This window comes from Trachypithecus francoisi, unplaced genomic scaffold, assembly GCF_009764315.1.
Source record: "Trachypithecus francoisi isolate TF-2019V2 unplaced genomic scaffold, Tfra_2.0 Lachesis_group1, whole genome shotgun sequence".
In the NCBI taxonomy this organism is placed as follows: Eukaryota; Metazoa; Chordata; class Mammalia; order Primates; family Cercopithecidae; genus Trachypithecus; species Trachypithecus francoisi.
The window spans coordinates 58,691,083-58,708,218 of record NW_022681454.1 but is presented as its reverse complement, the minus strand read 5'-3'; the positions used below and the strand labels follow the sequence as shown (position 1 = coordinate 58,708,218).

Below are 17,136 nucleotides of genomic sequence, written 5' to 3'. Positions count from 1 at the left end.
GAGATGCATACCATTTGTTCATTGGTATTTATTGGGGATTTGCTGCAGGACTCCCCAAAGATACCAAAATCTACAGATGTTCAAGTCCTTTATGTAAAATAGTGTAGTATTTGTGTATAACCTACACACATCCTCTCACATACTTTAAATAATCTCTAGATTACCTATAATAACTACTACAATGTAAATGTCACATAAAGAATTGTTACAGCATATTATTTAGGGAATAATGGCAAGAAAAATTCTGTACATGTTTAGTACAGACTCAACCATCTATATTTGTCAATATTTTCCATCCATGGTTGGTTGAATCCATGTAGAACCCACAGATACGAAGGGATGACTGCATATTCATTTTTTTCTTTAAGTAAGGAAACTTTAAAACAATATTGCAGCCATTTATTATTTGGATGAGGGTGGAGATGGACCCGGCAGCTGGAAGCTAGTGTTCCTTCTGTACTACACTCTGATCCTAAAAAGTCCTGTGGCAGGGACTTCCTAAGATGGAGAAAAATCCACATCCTTTAGAAACACATTTAACTAAATTACTTATAATTGTAGTCTTTAAGGCTGAGTCTTACAATAGACTAGACACCAAACCTTTTAAGGACTAGGAAGGCTCCTGGCAACAGTGAGGCCCACTGCACCAGATGACAGGATTCAGGCAGCAAACCCAGCCATGGGGCCAGGAGCAGCTGCTGTAGCAGCCAATTAAAATGGATTCTCCTGAAGAAAAGGACTTTGACGGGAGAGATGGGAACTTCATGTGCAATAAAAGCAAACCCTGCCGCTGTTTCTACTTTTATTAACCATGAGCTAAAAATACCAAATGAACATCAACAAACCCACACACTTCATCCATCTCTGTCTTCAGAGGAATGCCAGCAAATCTGCATCCCTTCCAGGGAAATGTCTGACCAGAGAAGGCAGAACTTCAGAGAGCCAAGAGGAGGAAGAAGAAACTTGGAAATTGATTCTGGACAAAGATTTTCCATAGAGAAAAGATTTCACCAAGAATTATTATAAAATGAGTTTTTAGGTATTAATCTACTAATACTTATGAAATATGAGTATTTGAAAGGAGTCTCTGGAGTACCTCTCCATCAACAATAGAAGAAAATTTATGAGCAATTTTGGAAGCATTTTACATCCAGATCTTACCGTTCACCACATGAAACAATTACTTTTTTGGGCACTCACAAAATACACATGGTGAGAAATAGCAGGAGCTTCACAAGAATTGGAGTACCAAAGAGACTCCAGAGACGCACTAGGCAAAAGGCTAGTCATCCATCCTTAAGATGTTTTTCAGTGTTGACAACATGCAGTGCACTCCTTCAGTAACTATCTGTATTGTTCTTTCTTGCTGCAAAAGGGAGGGCTTAACATAAACAAGAGATGATAATACTAACAAATGAGTCCAGTAACAGATATTTATCCCCAGGGTAACATAAGAGCAGAAGGTGTAATTAACTCTGCAGGGGGCAGAATTTGGATAGGAGGTGTCAGGTAAAGCTTCCTTTTAAACATTGGTTTCTTTTGCAGAAAAATCCAGGGCTCTTTATTTCTGCCTGATATGAAATTCTTGACCAATTGTCTTCACCTTTTATATCCAGCTTATGTCTTGCTTTGTTAATTCCCATATACTCCAGGCTACTTACCTTCCTGATCTAATAGATAAGCACCAAGAATGTTCTCAACCCATCATGGCTCAGCTTATTTAACCATTAGTCACTTCCCAGGACTACTGTGATTAAACCAAATGTGAGCATTAGTGAATATTCCTACATTGTATTTAAAGACGTATCCCAAGTGTCAGGGATGCCCATGGCTGCCAAGCACTTCACCCTGTGAGAATTGTCTTTTTTAACATGTAAAGGAAAAAATATAGCCTTATTATGTATGATGGAAAGTCCAATGTCTCCAAAGATTGGAGGGCAAAGGGAGATTACGGTGGTTTTTTGCCATGCATCTCCTGCCAAATTTTTGACCTCCACCTCTGGCATCCCAGGTCTTGTTCACCCTGGCCCTTTCCCTCACTGTGTCCATTCACAGTGGACATTTCCCTGCTTCTTAAACTTCCTAAAAGAGTCACCAAACGTGTGCCTACAAAAGGAAATTGTATCTCAGTGCAACAAGGCAATCAGCCTAAAATCCAAATTAATTCTCCTGGTTCTTAAAATTTTCTCCTGCATTCCCACAACTAGAAACAACTCCTCCTCCTCCTCTTTCTCTTCTTTCATGTTTCACTGTTTCCTAAGGGCCTGATGCTTGTAGTATTCTGGGGCCTTTTAAAAGACAAGTACAAAATTATAAATATAATAGTAGATACAGGGCCTCAGGAGGAGCTCATTCAAATGAGGTGCCCCAAAGCCTAGACATCATTAGCTTTATTAGCTCCTTGTTCATTTCTCTATTTCTCTTTCACTATCTTCCTTCCTTTCATCGCTGCCAGCCCCCTCAACACTTCAATTTGTAGTGTTTTTCTTATGAGAACATCAATTTTCACAACTTGAAGATGTTAGAATGTATTTTGCTAAATAAAATAATGTTTTCTCACAACATTTTAAAGCCTATAGCTTTTTAATGAACATGCTTTATTTCCATTGTACTTAGCATAAGAGTTCTAAGCTCTGGCTTCTCCTCTACATTTTAGAAGACCAATTCTTCTTCACGTGTACCCATCACCACCACTCCAGACAAGACAGATCAATTTCATATTTAATCTAGAATAGAACTGCCTTAGATTGAAGGAGCCAGGGTGTATCAGTAGCTGTTATTGGCAGTTTAACAGTTTTTCTGCTCCTGAGTGCAAATAAATTGAGTGACAATAAATGAGTGTTCCAGTCTTTAGTTGAACAGGAAGGAGAGTTTATAGAAAAGAGGCTCAACCCACTAGACAAGAAAGAGAAAAAACATCAGTTTGAGGTGAGATATCATGACCTAATTGGTCAATTCTAAAACTATTTCTCAATATCCTGTATTTTGCTTCGGATGGTAGAGGTCACCCGTCTCATTTACATGTACTCACTACTACCATCCCAGCCAAAGCATATCAATTTTAGATTTCTCTGAGAATACATGTCTCCTAGACTGGAGCTAACTATTTCCATGTATGGGATCTGTCTATGAGGAAATATGGTAAGGAGAATCCTAGGGAAATCTGTATACACAGAGGCAGGTAAATTGCCCCCAGCAAGGCCAGACCTCATAACATCTTATGAAAGGGGTTCCCTGATCTACACCTTCTTGATAATGATAATAAACAGCAATAAAAACTCAGTTATAGATTATTAAGAACTTTTATTTCCAGCTAAATATTTTATATAATACTCGCCATTCTCGTACCAATTCTGAGAAGAGAGAAGTTACTATTCTTTATTGTATAGGTAAGGAGATAGCGATTTGGGGAAGTTAAATAAGTCTTCCAAAGTCATATCTCTGATAAGTGAAGAGCACAGAATTCAAACCCTATGTCTGTTTCATTTGAAAACTACATAATATTTTGGTTAAAACATATGAAATTACCATTTTTGTAGATCAAAGGTAGTCAGATATTGGCAACTTCATATGGTACAACCTAACACATAATCAACTCTCAGCTTAAAAAGTCTGTTAAAAGTCTGAGAGATTTTAGATTTGCACAACCCAAATGAGGAGATTTGAGATTTGCACAGCTAATATTCACAAAGACCCCAGGGAGCAAACAGATAGCTAACAGGGACACAACCTGAAGTGGCATAATAGACTATGTAAATTGCAGAGCTGGAGTTAACTTCCTTAATTATTTAGAACAGGCTTCAGACCTGTCCTGTAAAGAGCCAGATAGGCAATATTTTCAGCTTACAGGCCATACTGCCTCTGTCGCACTACCCAACCCTGTAGCTATAGCATGAAAACAGCCATAGACTACATAAACAGATTGGTGTGGGTGTGTTCCAATTCAACTTTCTTTACAAAAATAGTCCAACCCCTAATCTAATGATTCCCCTGGATTTTCTTAGAGAGATTACAGCAAGAGAATTATCACTTCATCTAATACAGAATTCTTATTGGATGCAGAGGGCTTACACAGAAAGGGAGACAAGATAGCTTAGTTTTAATGGTCTTGGCTCTGGGATCAGACTGCTGAGCTTTGAATTTCAGCTCAGACACTTGTCAGCTGTGCAACTTTGAATAAGCACTTCAACTAAACCTCAATATTCTCATCTGTACAAGGGAATATTAATATCCACTCCATAGAGTTATGAGAATGAAAGAATCTATACAATGCCTGAGTGCAATGCCTAGTATATAGAAAACACTCAGTAAAATTTATTGGGTGTTAAAAGGGACTTTCCCGGGGGTCTTGGCATTTTTTGGCTAAACCCCTGCAGTTAAGAACATTAGTGACAAGGACCTACAGTCTTTGAAGAGATCACTCTTTACAATTTCCATGCAATACATTAGAAAAAAAAGTCATCCCAGTATTGTGATCATCACTCTTTCTAGGCTCTATGAGAGGAAAATTGACATTCAAAATGGGGGCTGCAAGAAGGCAATTCATAGAGGGAGCATCAGGGAGATGTGAGTGGCAGTCTTCTTTCCTCTCCCTCAGTCATAAAAGGGAAGATTTCCCTTACAAAGACCCCTATTAGAGAATCCCCATGACCTCTGTTAGAGACGGAAGAAGAGATGAGCACCTCACTCCTATTTACCAAACAACAGAAATGCAAGTCTAGGCGCTTTCACTAGAGAGGAGAAAAACATGCTGAGAGAGCTAAAGAGGAAAATATATCACATAGATCCCCATGAATGTAAGAATTACAAGAATATAGAGACTGATGTCTGTCTCCCACATGGAGAATGCGAAAGGCAGAAGAAATGCTGCAGTGGTAGAGAAGAGCAGAGCAAAAAGAAAGTGGCCAACAGTTGGGCAAGTTATATTGCCACCATTTAGTGGTGGAAGATGCGTGTACTTCATCCTGTCAGTTAAGTGATAGCACAGAAAGTAGTTAAGCATAAGCTGTTGAAGTAGATCTCATTCAAACATGTCACTTGTAGAATGAGTGAGCTGCACTAGGGTTTCAGAGGGTACATCTGTGGAGTTCACAATAGGCCAAGTGTTTGTACACTGCCTCCCTCAAAGGCAACAGAAGACACCAACTATCCTATCACCACAGCTCCAGGCAGATGCAACTCTATACCTCTCCTTTAATTTTTCCTTTCTCTTCCCTAAACTTCAACTTCCTGGTTCCTGAAGCCAGCAGCAGGAAAGTGTATGAGTGAAGGAAGAATGAAAAACAGACATGGTCCCTCTTTCCACAGCAGCCTCCAGGCCAAAAGTCAGGGCGGAAAGTACTGGGGAGGAGGAACATTTTTAATTGCAGGTGGCATTGAAATATTAACTGTACTGCACTTTTTAATGCCTTTGGTGAAATTTAGAGTCAACAAAAATGACTGCTATTTAAGAGCTGAAGTCAATAGGTATGTGGGGCTCTGCCTAAAATGTCATCTAAGGTATGGAAGGGAGATAAGAAACAGAATGTTGGAGGGAAGCAGTGGGATAAAACTTAAACCATTTTCTTCTTCTTAGCCTACTGATTTCAGGTTGCATTTTCTCTTATTAAAACCAGACCTGTGCATGTACATAAAAGAGGAGAGCAAGATTTGTAGAAAAAGTAGGGGGGATATTTTAGCCAGGGCATGGCCAGGATATAGGGTATATCTGGAGGCAAAGACAGAAGTGTGAGTTTGGGCAAGAAGATTATTTCCAAATGAGAGACATGAGGTGCCCCAATAGAGACTGTTTTCCTCCTTGTCTTAAGGTAATAATGACTTTATCTAAAGGAGAGAAGGATGGACTTCGGGGCCTGCCGCCACATGCAAGTTCTTTGGCTATGATTTTTCACACATGGAATTAATCCAGAGAAAATAGAGAAGAAAGCTAAATTTTTAAAGAAACTGTGGTTACAGAGGAATCCCAGCCCTGGCTAATGGTAACCTTGTGAGTACTTAATCCATAAAGCTGGATTAGGGTTCCTTAAACTTGTACCACTGGGAAGGACCTGAAAAAGATGTGTAGCCTCCCAGAAAGTCATCTTCCCTGTGTTTATGGAGGACAATGAACAATGAGGAACCTCACTATGGCAGAACTAGGAACTGCCAGTTTGGTTAACCAAGAAGTGCAGTCCCTTCTAAGTACGATGGTCCCTACAATTCTTTTTTTTAAATGGAGTTTTGCTCTTATTGCCCAGGCTGGAGTGCAATGGTGTGATCTCAGTTCACTGCAACCTCCATATCCCAGGTTCAAGTGATTCTCTTGCCTCAGCCTCCCAAGTAGCTGGGATTACAGGTGCCCGCCACCATGGCCAGCTAATTTTTATGTTTTTAGTAGAGACAGGGTTTTGCTGTGTTGACCAGGCTGGTCTTGAACTCCTGACCTCAGGTGATCCACCCACCTGGGCCTCCCAAAGTGCTGGGGTTACAGGCATGAATCATCGGGCCCGGCCTGTCCCTGCAATTCTTAACAAACAAGATTTACTATTTTTTACAGATAGAAACTGATTTTTGTTTGCCATTATCACAGTTTTTTTCCTATATGAAAATTCTTTCTCTCTCATTGTATATTGTACACATTGAAGACAGATAATTTATCTTTTGACTTATGGGTCACTAGAACATAATCTACACTTAGACTTGACAAATAGGACAGCATATCACACAGAGGTCCTGAATTTCAAGCTGGATGTGGTAACTGAATGAAACTTCGGTGTGCTCTTCACTGGAAAGGGGAGAGACCAGCAATGATGAGGAACAAGGGCCTGGGAATGTTGAGTAGTCAAGGGAATGGGTAGAGGCAAATGTGGTGGTTTGTCTATCCAAAGGCTCTTCCCTATACCCATCTCTTGACCTCCTCAATTGCAGAGGCTGGAAAGCTAAAGCACTCACTTTCCCAGACATGCTTGTAGCTCAGGGTAATCAAGTGGCCCAGAGCTGGCCAGTGAGGCATGGGTAGAAGTTACTGGTGAGATTTCTGAGAAATATGATTGATTTTTAAGGGGCAGTCTGGTCAAAGGCTGCCGTTCCCTTTGGCCCGTCCATCAGTCTTCCTGACCCCTTCCTTTTTCTTCTTGCCTAGACTAGGTAATTAATACCTGGAGGTGTAGCAGGTATTTTACAACAGTGAAGTAGAAATTTTAAAATGGTGGAATGAGATGGAAAGAGCTCCTATGACACCACAAGTGAGGCTGCTCCACAGCCTCACTTCTTATGATATGAGAAAAATAAACTATCTGGTGGAACTACTGTGATTGAATCTTCTGCTATTTGGATCTGAATTAATTCTTTTTTTTTTAATTATTATACTCTAAGTTCTAGGGTACATGTGTACAACATGCAGGCTTGTTACATATGTATACATGTGCCATGTTGGTGTGCTGCACCCATCAACTCATCAGCACCCATCAACTCAGATTACATGCTCCAAAGTCATTAAATTACTTGGTTTAGAAATAAGAGTATTTATCAAAGTGTGTTAAAAGATTTTGATCAAAAGTCAGTCCTATGGACAGTAGTTTGGGAAACACCAAGTTAAAGCAAATTAAACAGCTTACTTTATTTAAGGAAGTACAGGATACTGCATTTCCCTCACTTATTCCATTATCAATTTCAATGCACTAGAACAAACTTTGGGAAATTCTGATGTATGACGTGTCAATAACATAGGACATAATTAATGACTTTTTCCTAAGTAAATAAAACAGGTTATAGTACGTATTTATGTTTACTAAGATTATGTCTTGCAAACATTTTTATCTATTTACTTATTTTGCTTTTCCATACTATCTAAATAAAATATAACTACTACTTTCATTCTTGTAATTAGAAAAAAAACACAATACCGTTTTCTCAGTAGAATTCTGCTTACTTGGGGGGAATGAGTGGAAACAGGTGTTAAGTTCTTGCATGCTATATTAAGTAATAGAACTACATTCCAGTAATTTATCTGCCTTAGATAGCATCACTATTCTAAGGCTGCTTCATGGATCACGAGGTCAAGAGATCGAATCCATCTTGGCCAATATGGTGACATCCTGTCTCTACTAAAAATACAAAAATTAGCTGGGTATGGTGGTGCACGCCTGTAGTCCCAGCTACTTGGGAGGTTGAGGCAGGGGAATCGCTTGAACCAGGGAGTCAGAGGTTTCAGTGAGCTGAGATCGCAGCACTGCACTCCAGCCTGGTGACAGAGTGAGACTCTGCCTCAAAACAAAAACAAAAACAAAAACAAAAGCTTACTGTTTGCTTAAAAACCTGCTGACAGAGCACATGACCAGCTAAGGGAGATGGACATGGGAGGGATTGGGGGTGGGGGCTGGGGTTCTCTGTTTGTTCCTGAGAAAGTAAGAAGCCCTCAGTTCAGACTAGTCTCTGGCACTAGCAGAACTGTCTTGAGGAGACGATAGAAACTGTTGCATAAAGAATACTCTGAAGAAGGTCCTCACACGAGTGGCAGTCAGACAAGCTCATGGTGAGTACGGGTGCCTTCAGTTCTGTCAAAATGTTAAAATATATTAAGGAATAAATTAAGGAATATTAAAACCATCAGACTTTTATTTCTTCTACATCTAAGTGACCATATATAATTGTAAGGTGGCCAAAACTAATTTGCCACCAAAAAAGTCAATTATTTGTAATTTATTTAGACAATGGTTCTTTCCAAGGTTTCTAGAGAAAATTTAAAATGAAATACAAACTCAATTATAAAATTATTTTGCTATGGGGATATTAGACACTTAAATTAGGTCTAAAACTCAATGGAAAATGTACAACTATTAATATTCTTATTTTAATTGTTGTATTGTGGTTATGTAGGACATGTCATTTTTGTCGGAAATACATACTACTGTATTTGGAAATGATGGGACATCCACTTGGAAACTTTCTTTCAAAAACTTCTAGAAAAAAGGTCTATGTATTTTTCTTGCAACTTTTCTGTAAATTTGTGATGATTTCAAAAATATAAAAATGCATTTAAATCAATGATTAAGCAAAACACTATACTAAATTCTACTCATCACCTTCTCCACACTTGTTTCAGATCACTAGAAATATCAGTTGCAAGCCCACACAACTGTGAACCAATTTATTAATGCCCACGCTAAGCTACATTGCTACAGAAAGGCATTGTCTCAGTATAGTTTTTTTCTAATGAGTACCCTGATAGCATCTCTATTTCTACTTAGAGGGTGAAACCACTTTGCCATTAAATAACTATTTTCAATGGTGGGAATTTTGTATACTCAAAAATACAGTAAAGATATCTCCTCCGTAATCCATTATATTCTCCAAGGTATTTTCACATACCTTACATCACTGGATTCACATCAGATTGGGCAGCAACTTGAGGGAGCTGAAAGAGAAGGAGTCCTAGACTAGGAAGGATTTGGCCTGTGATTCCAGCTCCACACATCCTGTGTGCCTTGGGAATAATGCCTAAGCTCTCTGGGCCTCTCCTTCAGCAGCTGCATCTCCTAAGTAATAAATGTACTATTTACAATAATCACACTTTTTATTGTGAAGATATAGTAAAGTAAAAGTCACCAGGATGAAGCATAAATCACAATCAAGGATCATTTGTTTATTCAACCAACAATTATCCTGTACTTGATCAGTGCCAAGCACTGTTCTAGGCACACGAGACATAGCTATGCCCTACAGATATGGTTCCTGCCACCAAGTTCACAGTCTAATGGAAGCAGAGACAGAGAGGACAATCCAATGGTGATATCACCAAGTGCCTGGGGTAAGGTAAAGAGTGACTTTAAGAAAAATAGTCACAGTGAGCTTATTTAAGAAGAGCTGACACTTCAGTAACAGGAGGCAGCTATGCTAAGACCTGCACAAGCAGCTGCCCGAGAGTGACCCATCAGAGGGAAAGATGCCTTCAGAAGGAAAGATTGCTTTACAGAAATGCAGCTTTCTGTCAGTGTCCTGTGATCCCAGGCTGCAGAGTCTGTGAACACAGCATTATCCCTTCAACTGCTGGTTGTTTGGGTACATACATGGAGAAATCATATCAGGGTGAATAACAGGACTCCAATTATTCTAACCGCAAGCTCAAAGAGATTCAGCTAAAGAATAACCCTAGACTTTTAAGTAATATATTTTAAAGATAATGTGAGTATGCGTGTGTGTATGTGTGTAATATTATTCAAATTTTTATGTGATTACATTTCATAAGAATATTATTTCTGAAATCAGTTATTTTCTATTCTCCTAACTCAACAATTCCACTTCCATTTATATACTATATTAGGGCAATTATCCTCAAGTATAATTAAGAAGCTAAAAAATGAGCACAGAAAGTCCTTGTGACCATGTACAGGCAGACTGCCTTATAATTGAATTGCATGAATCAGGTAAAAAGAAAGAAAGAAGAGAAAAGTTATTCCAACTCTAAAACCGCCAATTGACTATCCTACGGTCATGGATTGTCCACAAACATGGACTCTTAGTTTTATTGTCATTTACTTTGTACATTTACATCAGTAAAATTTAGTCATTTGATTCATGCTTCAAAATTTTTTAATTGCAAAGTTTTCATGACTTGAAAATGGAAAACTCCTGAATTAGAAAGACTATTCACATTTATGTGTCTGTCTATTGGTGCTAAAAATGATTTCTACATTTACATTCCAATCCAGGATTGCTCTCAGAGAATTCTGAAATGCTTTCTATATTTGGTAGGACTGCATCAGAAACAAAAATATGCACATTTATTTCTTGAAGGATCACACCATGCTTAACATTCCAGCTCCCCCTTCCCTTTACATTTTTCTTTCATGGGGAAAAAAATGCTTTCAAGGTACGGATGACACATGCCATTTGGCCTCAGACCAAAAATCATCTGAGGACCTGTGACTTCCTAGAAAGATGGGTGTCAGTCACAGAGGTCCTGGTTCAGGGGCTGAGGCACACAAAGCCTCCTTATGTCAGGAGGGTGCTAGAGTGAAGATTCTCATCCTCTCCCTTCCCATCTAATCTCTCTTCTTAAGAAGCACTTAAGGCACACAAAGTAAGTGTTGGGTGAATATTCCAGAATTAGCAAAGTGAGACTTCTAATCATTTCACAACATTGTTCTCCCTTTCTTTCTTTATATCTGAGTATTAGTTGAGTGAATGGCTGCTCTTCTACAGTCCACTTCTCCCAGCTAAGTGAGGTTGTGTGGTTGTGTGGTTGAGTGTTGGCCAATGGTGTGTGAGCAGAAGCTATCCCCAAAGGAAACTGCATCCCCTACGCTGCTCTTTCCCTCACTCCTTGGACTGAACAACACTGACCACCCCAAGATGAAGGCAAATCCCTAGGGAGTAATAAAGCCATGAGATAAAGGATCCTGGTTCTTTGAATGACATCATGAAACAAAGCCACCTACTTTTGAGCTGTTGCATGACAGAAAAATATTAATAAACTTCTATTTTGTTTAAACAATGGTGTTTTCAGTTTATTGATGGCAGAAGTTCAATTAGTATCCATACTAGCACGCACAGCAATTAATTGAGCATGTATTTGATTATCTCCGTTCTTTGTGCTAGGTACTGTGCTACTCTCAGTGGGAAAAAAATGGGAAGATAAACTTCTTGCCCGTAAGGAAGTTAAAAACTGGTAGAAAACGATATGCACAGAAGAAACTACAAAGCAAGGGAGGATGCAAGAATGCATCAGAGAAGGAAGACAGCATAAAATTCTGTCAATCTCGTAAATCTGTAACCAACATCATTTCTTGAATGCCCAGTATGTGGAATGACAAGCCAGCCTCCATGAAAATGCTAAGGGCGGTGAAGCTTATTTACACCCCTCTTTTTTGCCTATTTCATATTTCTTCCTCCTTTCCCAGGCACCCAGAGCCTTCTGTCTTCTATAAACCTCCCTTGCAGTGTCCCAGCAGCTTTGGATGATACCCTATGCCCATACTCCCATCAATATATGCATGTCAAGTTTCTTTGTTCCTCAGGCTCTTACTGTCTCTGGTTCTTACTTAACAGGTGTTAAAGGTGTACTGTGGTGCTGCTTCTTTAATAATAATAGCTAGCATTTCTTGAACATTTACTATGTACCAGGTACTATTCTAAGCTCTTTCTATGTAACTCATTTAATATTCGCTGAAATCCCATGACAAAGGTACTGTTAGTAGGAAAACTGAGGCTCAGAGAGGTTCAGAAATTTGCCCAAAACTCACACAGCAAATAAGTGGTTTGTATTTGAACCCAGGCAGCCTGATTCCTGAGCATCCAGAATCTATCCTCTTAACTGCATACAGCACAACTTTTAGCATTTTGTCAGTCATCTTTGGAAAATAAGAGTTTTTAATGCTAAGTGTTGTGCTCACAGGAGTTAAAACTACTTTGGCAGGGCAATAAGAAAAGATAATTTGCATAAAAAGTCCTCATATCAGATCTTGTAGATAAAAATCTACCAAAGACGTGCCAAACCAAGTGCACTGTTTCTCTTCACAAGGTTAAATGAAGACTCTTGAGGAGACAAAAGATTCCCTCGTCTCAAGAACTTGCTACCCAAATGACACTTGTAGTCTGTCTGTTCCAGGGATGATCTGGTGCTCCTTTAAGGAAGGAGTGCACTCCTATCAATAGGAAGATGATGTGCTTGGGTGACATTCTGTAGGATGGCAATATTTCCCAAACTGGAGTACGTTTTGATTGTCTCTTCTTCACTCCATTGGTGAGGGAGGCATTCCTACCCTGGACTTACAGGGATGGCAGAACACACAACACCCAGCACTGGGCAGATTATATCCCAGCAGTTTATCAGTCACATAGATGCACAAATTGTGGAGGAACACCACACTCCACTCAGGGCAGTAGGGGAGAGTTGCATTTGGGAATAGAGTGAACAAGCAGGGTTGTGGGAGGCAGGCTTTGTAGAACCAAGAGGGTGAGGTGACCCTTGATTCCTGCAGAATCACATGGTTGGCTTGTTTTAGTAATCTTGCAGGCAGGGAACTAAAGCCTGCTATTGAGGGATAAGCAGACACTGTGCCTGGTTCCTCTGATAAGGAGTGTTGTTTGGCTGGAGGACTTTATCCACAGGAGTAGGATGGAGGAGGGGGGAGCTTGTGATTAGGCCATTAAAAACTCTCCCAGTTTCAGATGGCAAAGAAGCACATAATGCTGAATCTTAATTTCAAGCCTGTTACCAAAAGTCGGAGGACAGTCATGGGTGGTAGCAAGATGTGTTCATGTGCTTCGCAATGCACACATAGGTATATTGATTATCTAGTGAGAACATTACTCCTTTCGCTAGAATTAAATGAGGGTTTCATTAAATCCTCAGATTTTGTCAAGGAGGAAGTTTGGAATTGATACCATTGTGCATTTACCAGCTCTCAAAGACTTGCTCATCTCCCTTTCAAACAATAACAAGGCAAGTCCCAAACATTTTCCATGGGCAGTTAATACCGTCTACCCAGAATTTAAAAATATTGTTTCCTTTTCATTGCATTAATACTGGTTGTTTACCTTCTGTTTACAGAGATGCTGATATTCTAATTACAATAGTGATATAGTTGCCTTTTAAATAAGTAGGAATTTAAAACACAGGAAATAAAAGAATATCAAGTAAATAATACTATAGTAAAAAGTATAACTATTAAACAAGACCCCAACATTTGGGAAATTCTTCAATATGAGATAAGGGTTTTCCTAGCTCATCCACTACGGGCACAGTGATAATGACTGTTAATATTAACTGAATACATTAAGTTTGGATATGAATGCTATCTGAGGAAGTTCTAATTCAAGACCCTCAAAGACTAAAGATTACAGAAAAAGTTTAGTTGCAAAGATCAACACTTATATAATGAAATCAATTATATATAGTCTATCAAATGTAAATAACCACACACATCTGTAGTTCAAGTAATGGTATCGACTATTGTTTCCCTATCTCAGGGAATGAGTGAAAACTAAATTGGAGTGCCAGAGGTTAAGTCTCTATTCTGATTGTAATCTTTTTGTGATTTACGCTACAGTTTTAATTTCTTTGTCATGTGCTTTATGCATTTTTTGAAATGATACAGCATAGTGCACACAAGATAAGTAGGGTTTTATAGCAAGACAGACCTGGGTTCAAATTCTGCCTCTGCCATCCACTTGCTGGGTGACTTTGAACAAATTATTTAGCCTCTCTGTACCTTGCTTCTTCATCTATAAGAAGAGATTATACTTCATTTGAAGAAATTGAGCAGTAGAACTAGTATGTAAAAAGGGCTCTGTATAGTGCCTAGCAGCACAGTAAGCTCCTGAGAGCTGGCAAATGCAAAAATTTGCTTAAAGCTTGAGGTTTAAAGTTTAATGCTTCTCTTTCTGAGCTGTAGTTAGCATTAAGTATTTCACTCTCTCTATAATTCTCTTATTCGTTGCCACAGAAATATGAAATCCAAAGACTCTGTAGACAGAAGTCTCCTCCTTTGTCAATGCCTCCTAGCAATTCCCTCTGCAAAATACCTCTTAGAAAAACACCAAAGACATGGAATCAACCTAAATTCCCATCAAGGATAGACTGGAAAAAGAAAATGTAGCACATATACATCATGGAATGCTATGAGGCCATAAAAAAAATGGGATCATATCCTTTGAAGGGGCATGGATGGAGCTGGAGGCCATTATTCTTAGAAAACTAAAACAGAAATAGAAAACCAAGTAATACGTGTTCTCACTTATAAGTGGGAGCTAAATGATGAGAATACATGAACACATAGAGCAGAACAAAACACCCTGGGGACTTTCAGAGGATGGAGGGTTGCAGAAAAGAGAAGATCAGGAAAAATAACTAAGTAATTCATCACCCAAGTACTAGGCTTCAAACTTGAGTGATGAAATAATCTATACAACAAACCTCCATGACACCAGTTTACCTACGTGACATACCTGCACTTGTACCCTGAAGTTAAAAGTTTTTTTTTTTTTTATTAAAGAAAACACCTGCTCTAGCTATAGGTGATGCGATTTCTTTCAGTCAAATTTGCTTTAAGTAGGGAGAAAGTCTCTATCATAGTTGTTTATACATTATGAGCAAGGTGCCTAGGATGAAAGCTTCCGAAGGGCTCACAGGAAAGTTTGAGACCTGAAAAAATGTATTGGTACTGGCATACGCAAATAAAAATCTTACTAAATCAAAACTGATAAAAGTTTACTTAACTACAAAGCATAATGTTATGCTGTAGTGGACTGAATGAGATATCCAGCACTGACCTCCAGAATCCATAAATATTACCTATTTGAGAAAAAAAAATCTTTGCAGAAATAAGTTAAGGATGTTTAGATGAGGAGATAATCTTGGATTATCTGAGCCAGTCCTAAGTGCCAACACAAGGGTCCATAGAACAGGGAGACAGAGGAGGAAGTTATCACACAGAGAAGAAGGTGATGTGGAAATTGAGGCAATGAATGAAGTGATTCAACCAGAAAATGCCAACAGCCTCCAGAACCTGGGACAGTCCAGGAACATCCTCTGCTGTAGCTCCCAGAGCAGGCACAAACCTGTCAACTTCTTGATTTTAAGCTGGTGAAATTGATTTTTTACATTTACTATTATACATTAATTTCTGGGATACATGTGTAGAATGTGCAGGTTTCTTACAAAGGTGTACACATGACATGGTGATTTGATTCACTCATCAACCTGTCATCTACATTACGTATTTCTCCTAATGCTATCCCTCCCCTAGCCCCCCACCCCATGACAGGCCCCAGTGTGTGATATTCCCCTCCCTGTGTCCATGTGTTCTCATTATTCAACTCCCAATTATGAGTGAGACAATGTGGTATTTGGTTTTCTGTTCCTGGGTTAGTTTGCTGAGAATGATGGTTTCCAGCTTCATCCATGTCCCTGCAAAGGACATGAACTTACCCTTTTTTATGGCTGCAGAGTATTCCATGGTGTATATGTGCCACATTTTCTTTATCCAGTCTATCACTGATGGGCATTTAGGTGGGTTCCAAGTCTTTGCTATTGTGAATAGTGCAGCAATAAACATATGTGTGCATGTGTCTTTATAGTAGAATGATTTACAATCCTTTGGGTATATACCCAGTAATGGGATTGCTGAGTCAAATGGTATTTCTGGTTCTAGATTCTTGAGGAATCACCACACTGTATTCCACAATAGTTGAACTAATTTACACTTCCACCAACAGTGTTCCTATTTCTCCGCATCTTTGCTAGCATCTGTTGTTTCCTGACTTTTTAATGATCGCCATTCTAACTGGCATGAGATGGTATCTCATTGTGGTTTTGATTTGCATTTCTCTAATGACCAGTGATAATGAGGGTTTTTTTTCATGTTTATTGGCTGCATAAATGTCTTCTTTTGAGAAGTGTCTGTCATATCCTTCACCCACTTTTTGATGGGGTTTTTTTTTTCTTGTAAATTTGTTTAAGTTCCTCATAGATTCTGGTATTGGTCCTTTGTCAGATGGATAGATTACAAAAATTTTCTCCCATTCTGTAGGTTACCTGTTTGCTCTAATGATAGTTTCTTTGGCTGGGCAGAAGACCTTTAGTTTAATTGGATTCATTTGTCAGTTTTAGTTTTTGTTGCCACTGCTTTGGTGTTTTACTCATGAAGTCTTTGCCCATGCCTATATCCTGAATACTACTGCCTAGGTTTTCTTCTAGGGTTTCTATAGTTTTAGATCTTACATTTAAATCTTTAATTCATATTGAGTTAATTTTTGTATAGGGTGTATGGAAGGGGTCCAGTTTCAGTTTTCTGCATATGGCTAGCAGGTTTTCCCAACACCACTTATTAAACAGGGAATCCTTTCCCTATTGCTTGTTTTTGTCAGGTTTGTCAAAGATCGTATGGTAGTAGATGTGTGGCGTTATTTCTGAGGCCTCTGTTCTGTTCCATTCATCTATACATCTGTTTTGGTACCAGTACCATGCTGTTTTTGTTACTGTAGCCCTGTATATAGTTTGAAGCTAGGTAGCGTGATGCCTCCAGCTTTGTTCTTTTTGCTTAGGATTTCTTGGCTATGCAGGCTCTTCTTTGGTTCCACATGAAATTTAAACTAGTTTTTCTAATTCTGTGAAGAAAGTCAATGGTAGCTTGATGGGGATAGCACTGAATCTAT

The 17,136-nt window shown here is 38.9% G+C and overlaps 1 long non-coding RNA gene across 1 annotated transcript in view; it reads left to right on the top strand.

Annotated features, from left to right (window-relative positions):
- Positions 1 to 2,826: 2,826 nt before the first annotated feature.
- LOC117086357 overlaps positions 2,827 to 17,136 on the top strand; it is a 33,605-nt gene continuing 19,295 nt past the window's right edge. Inside the window, exon 1 of the long non-coding RNA XR_004438302.1 lies at positions 2,827 to 2,928. This is a non-coding gene — a long non-coding RNA (uncharacterized LOC117086357). The remainder of the gene's footprint in view (positions 2,929 to 17,136) is intronic.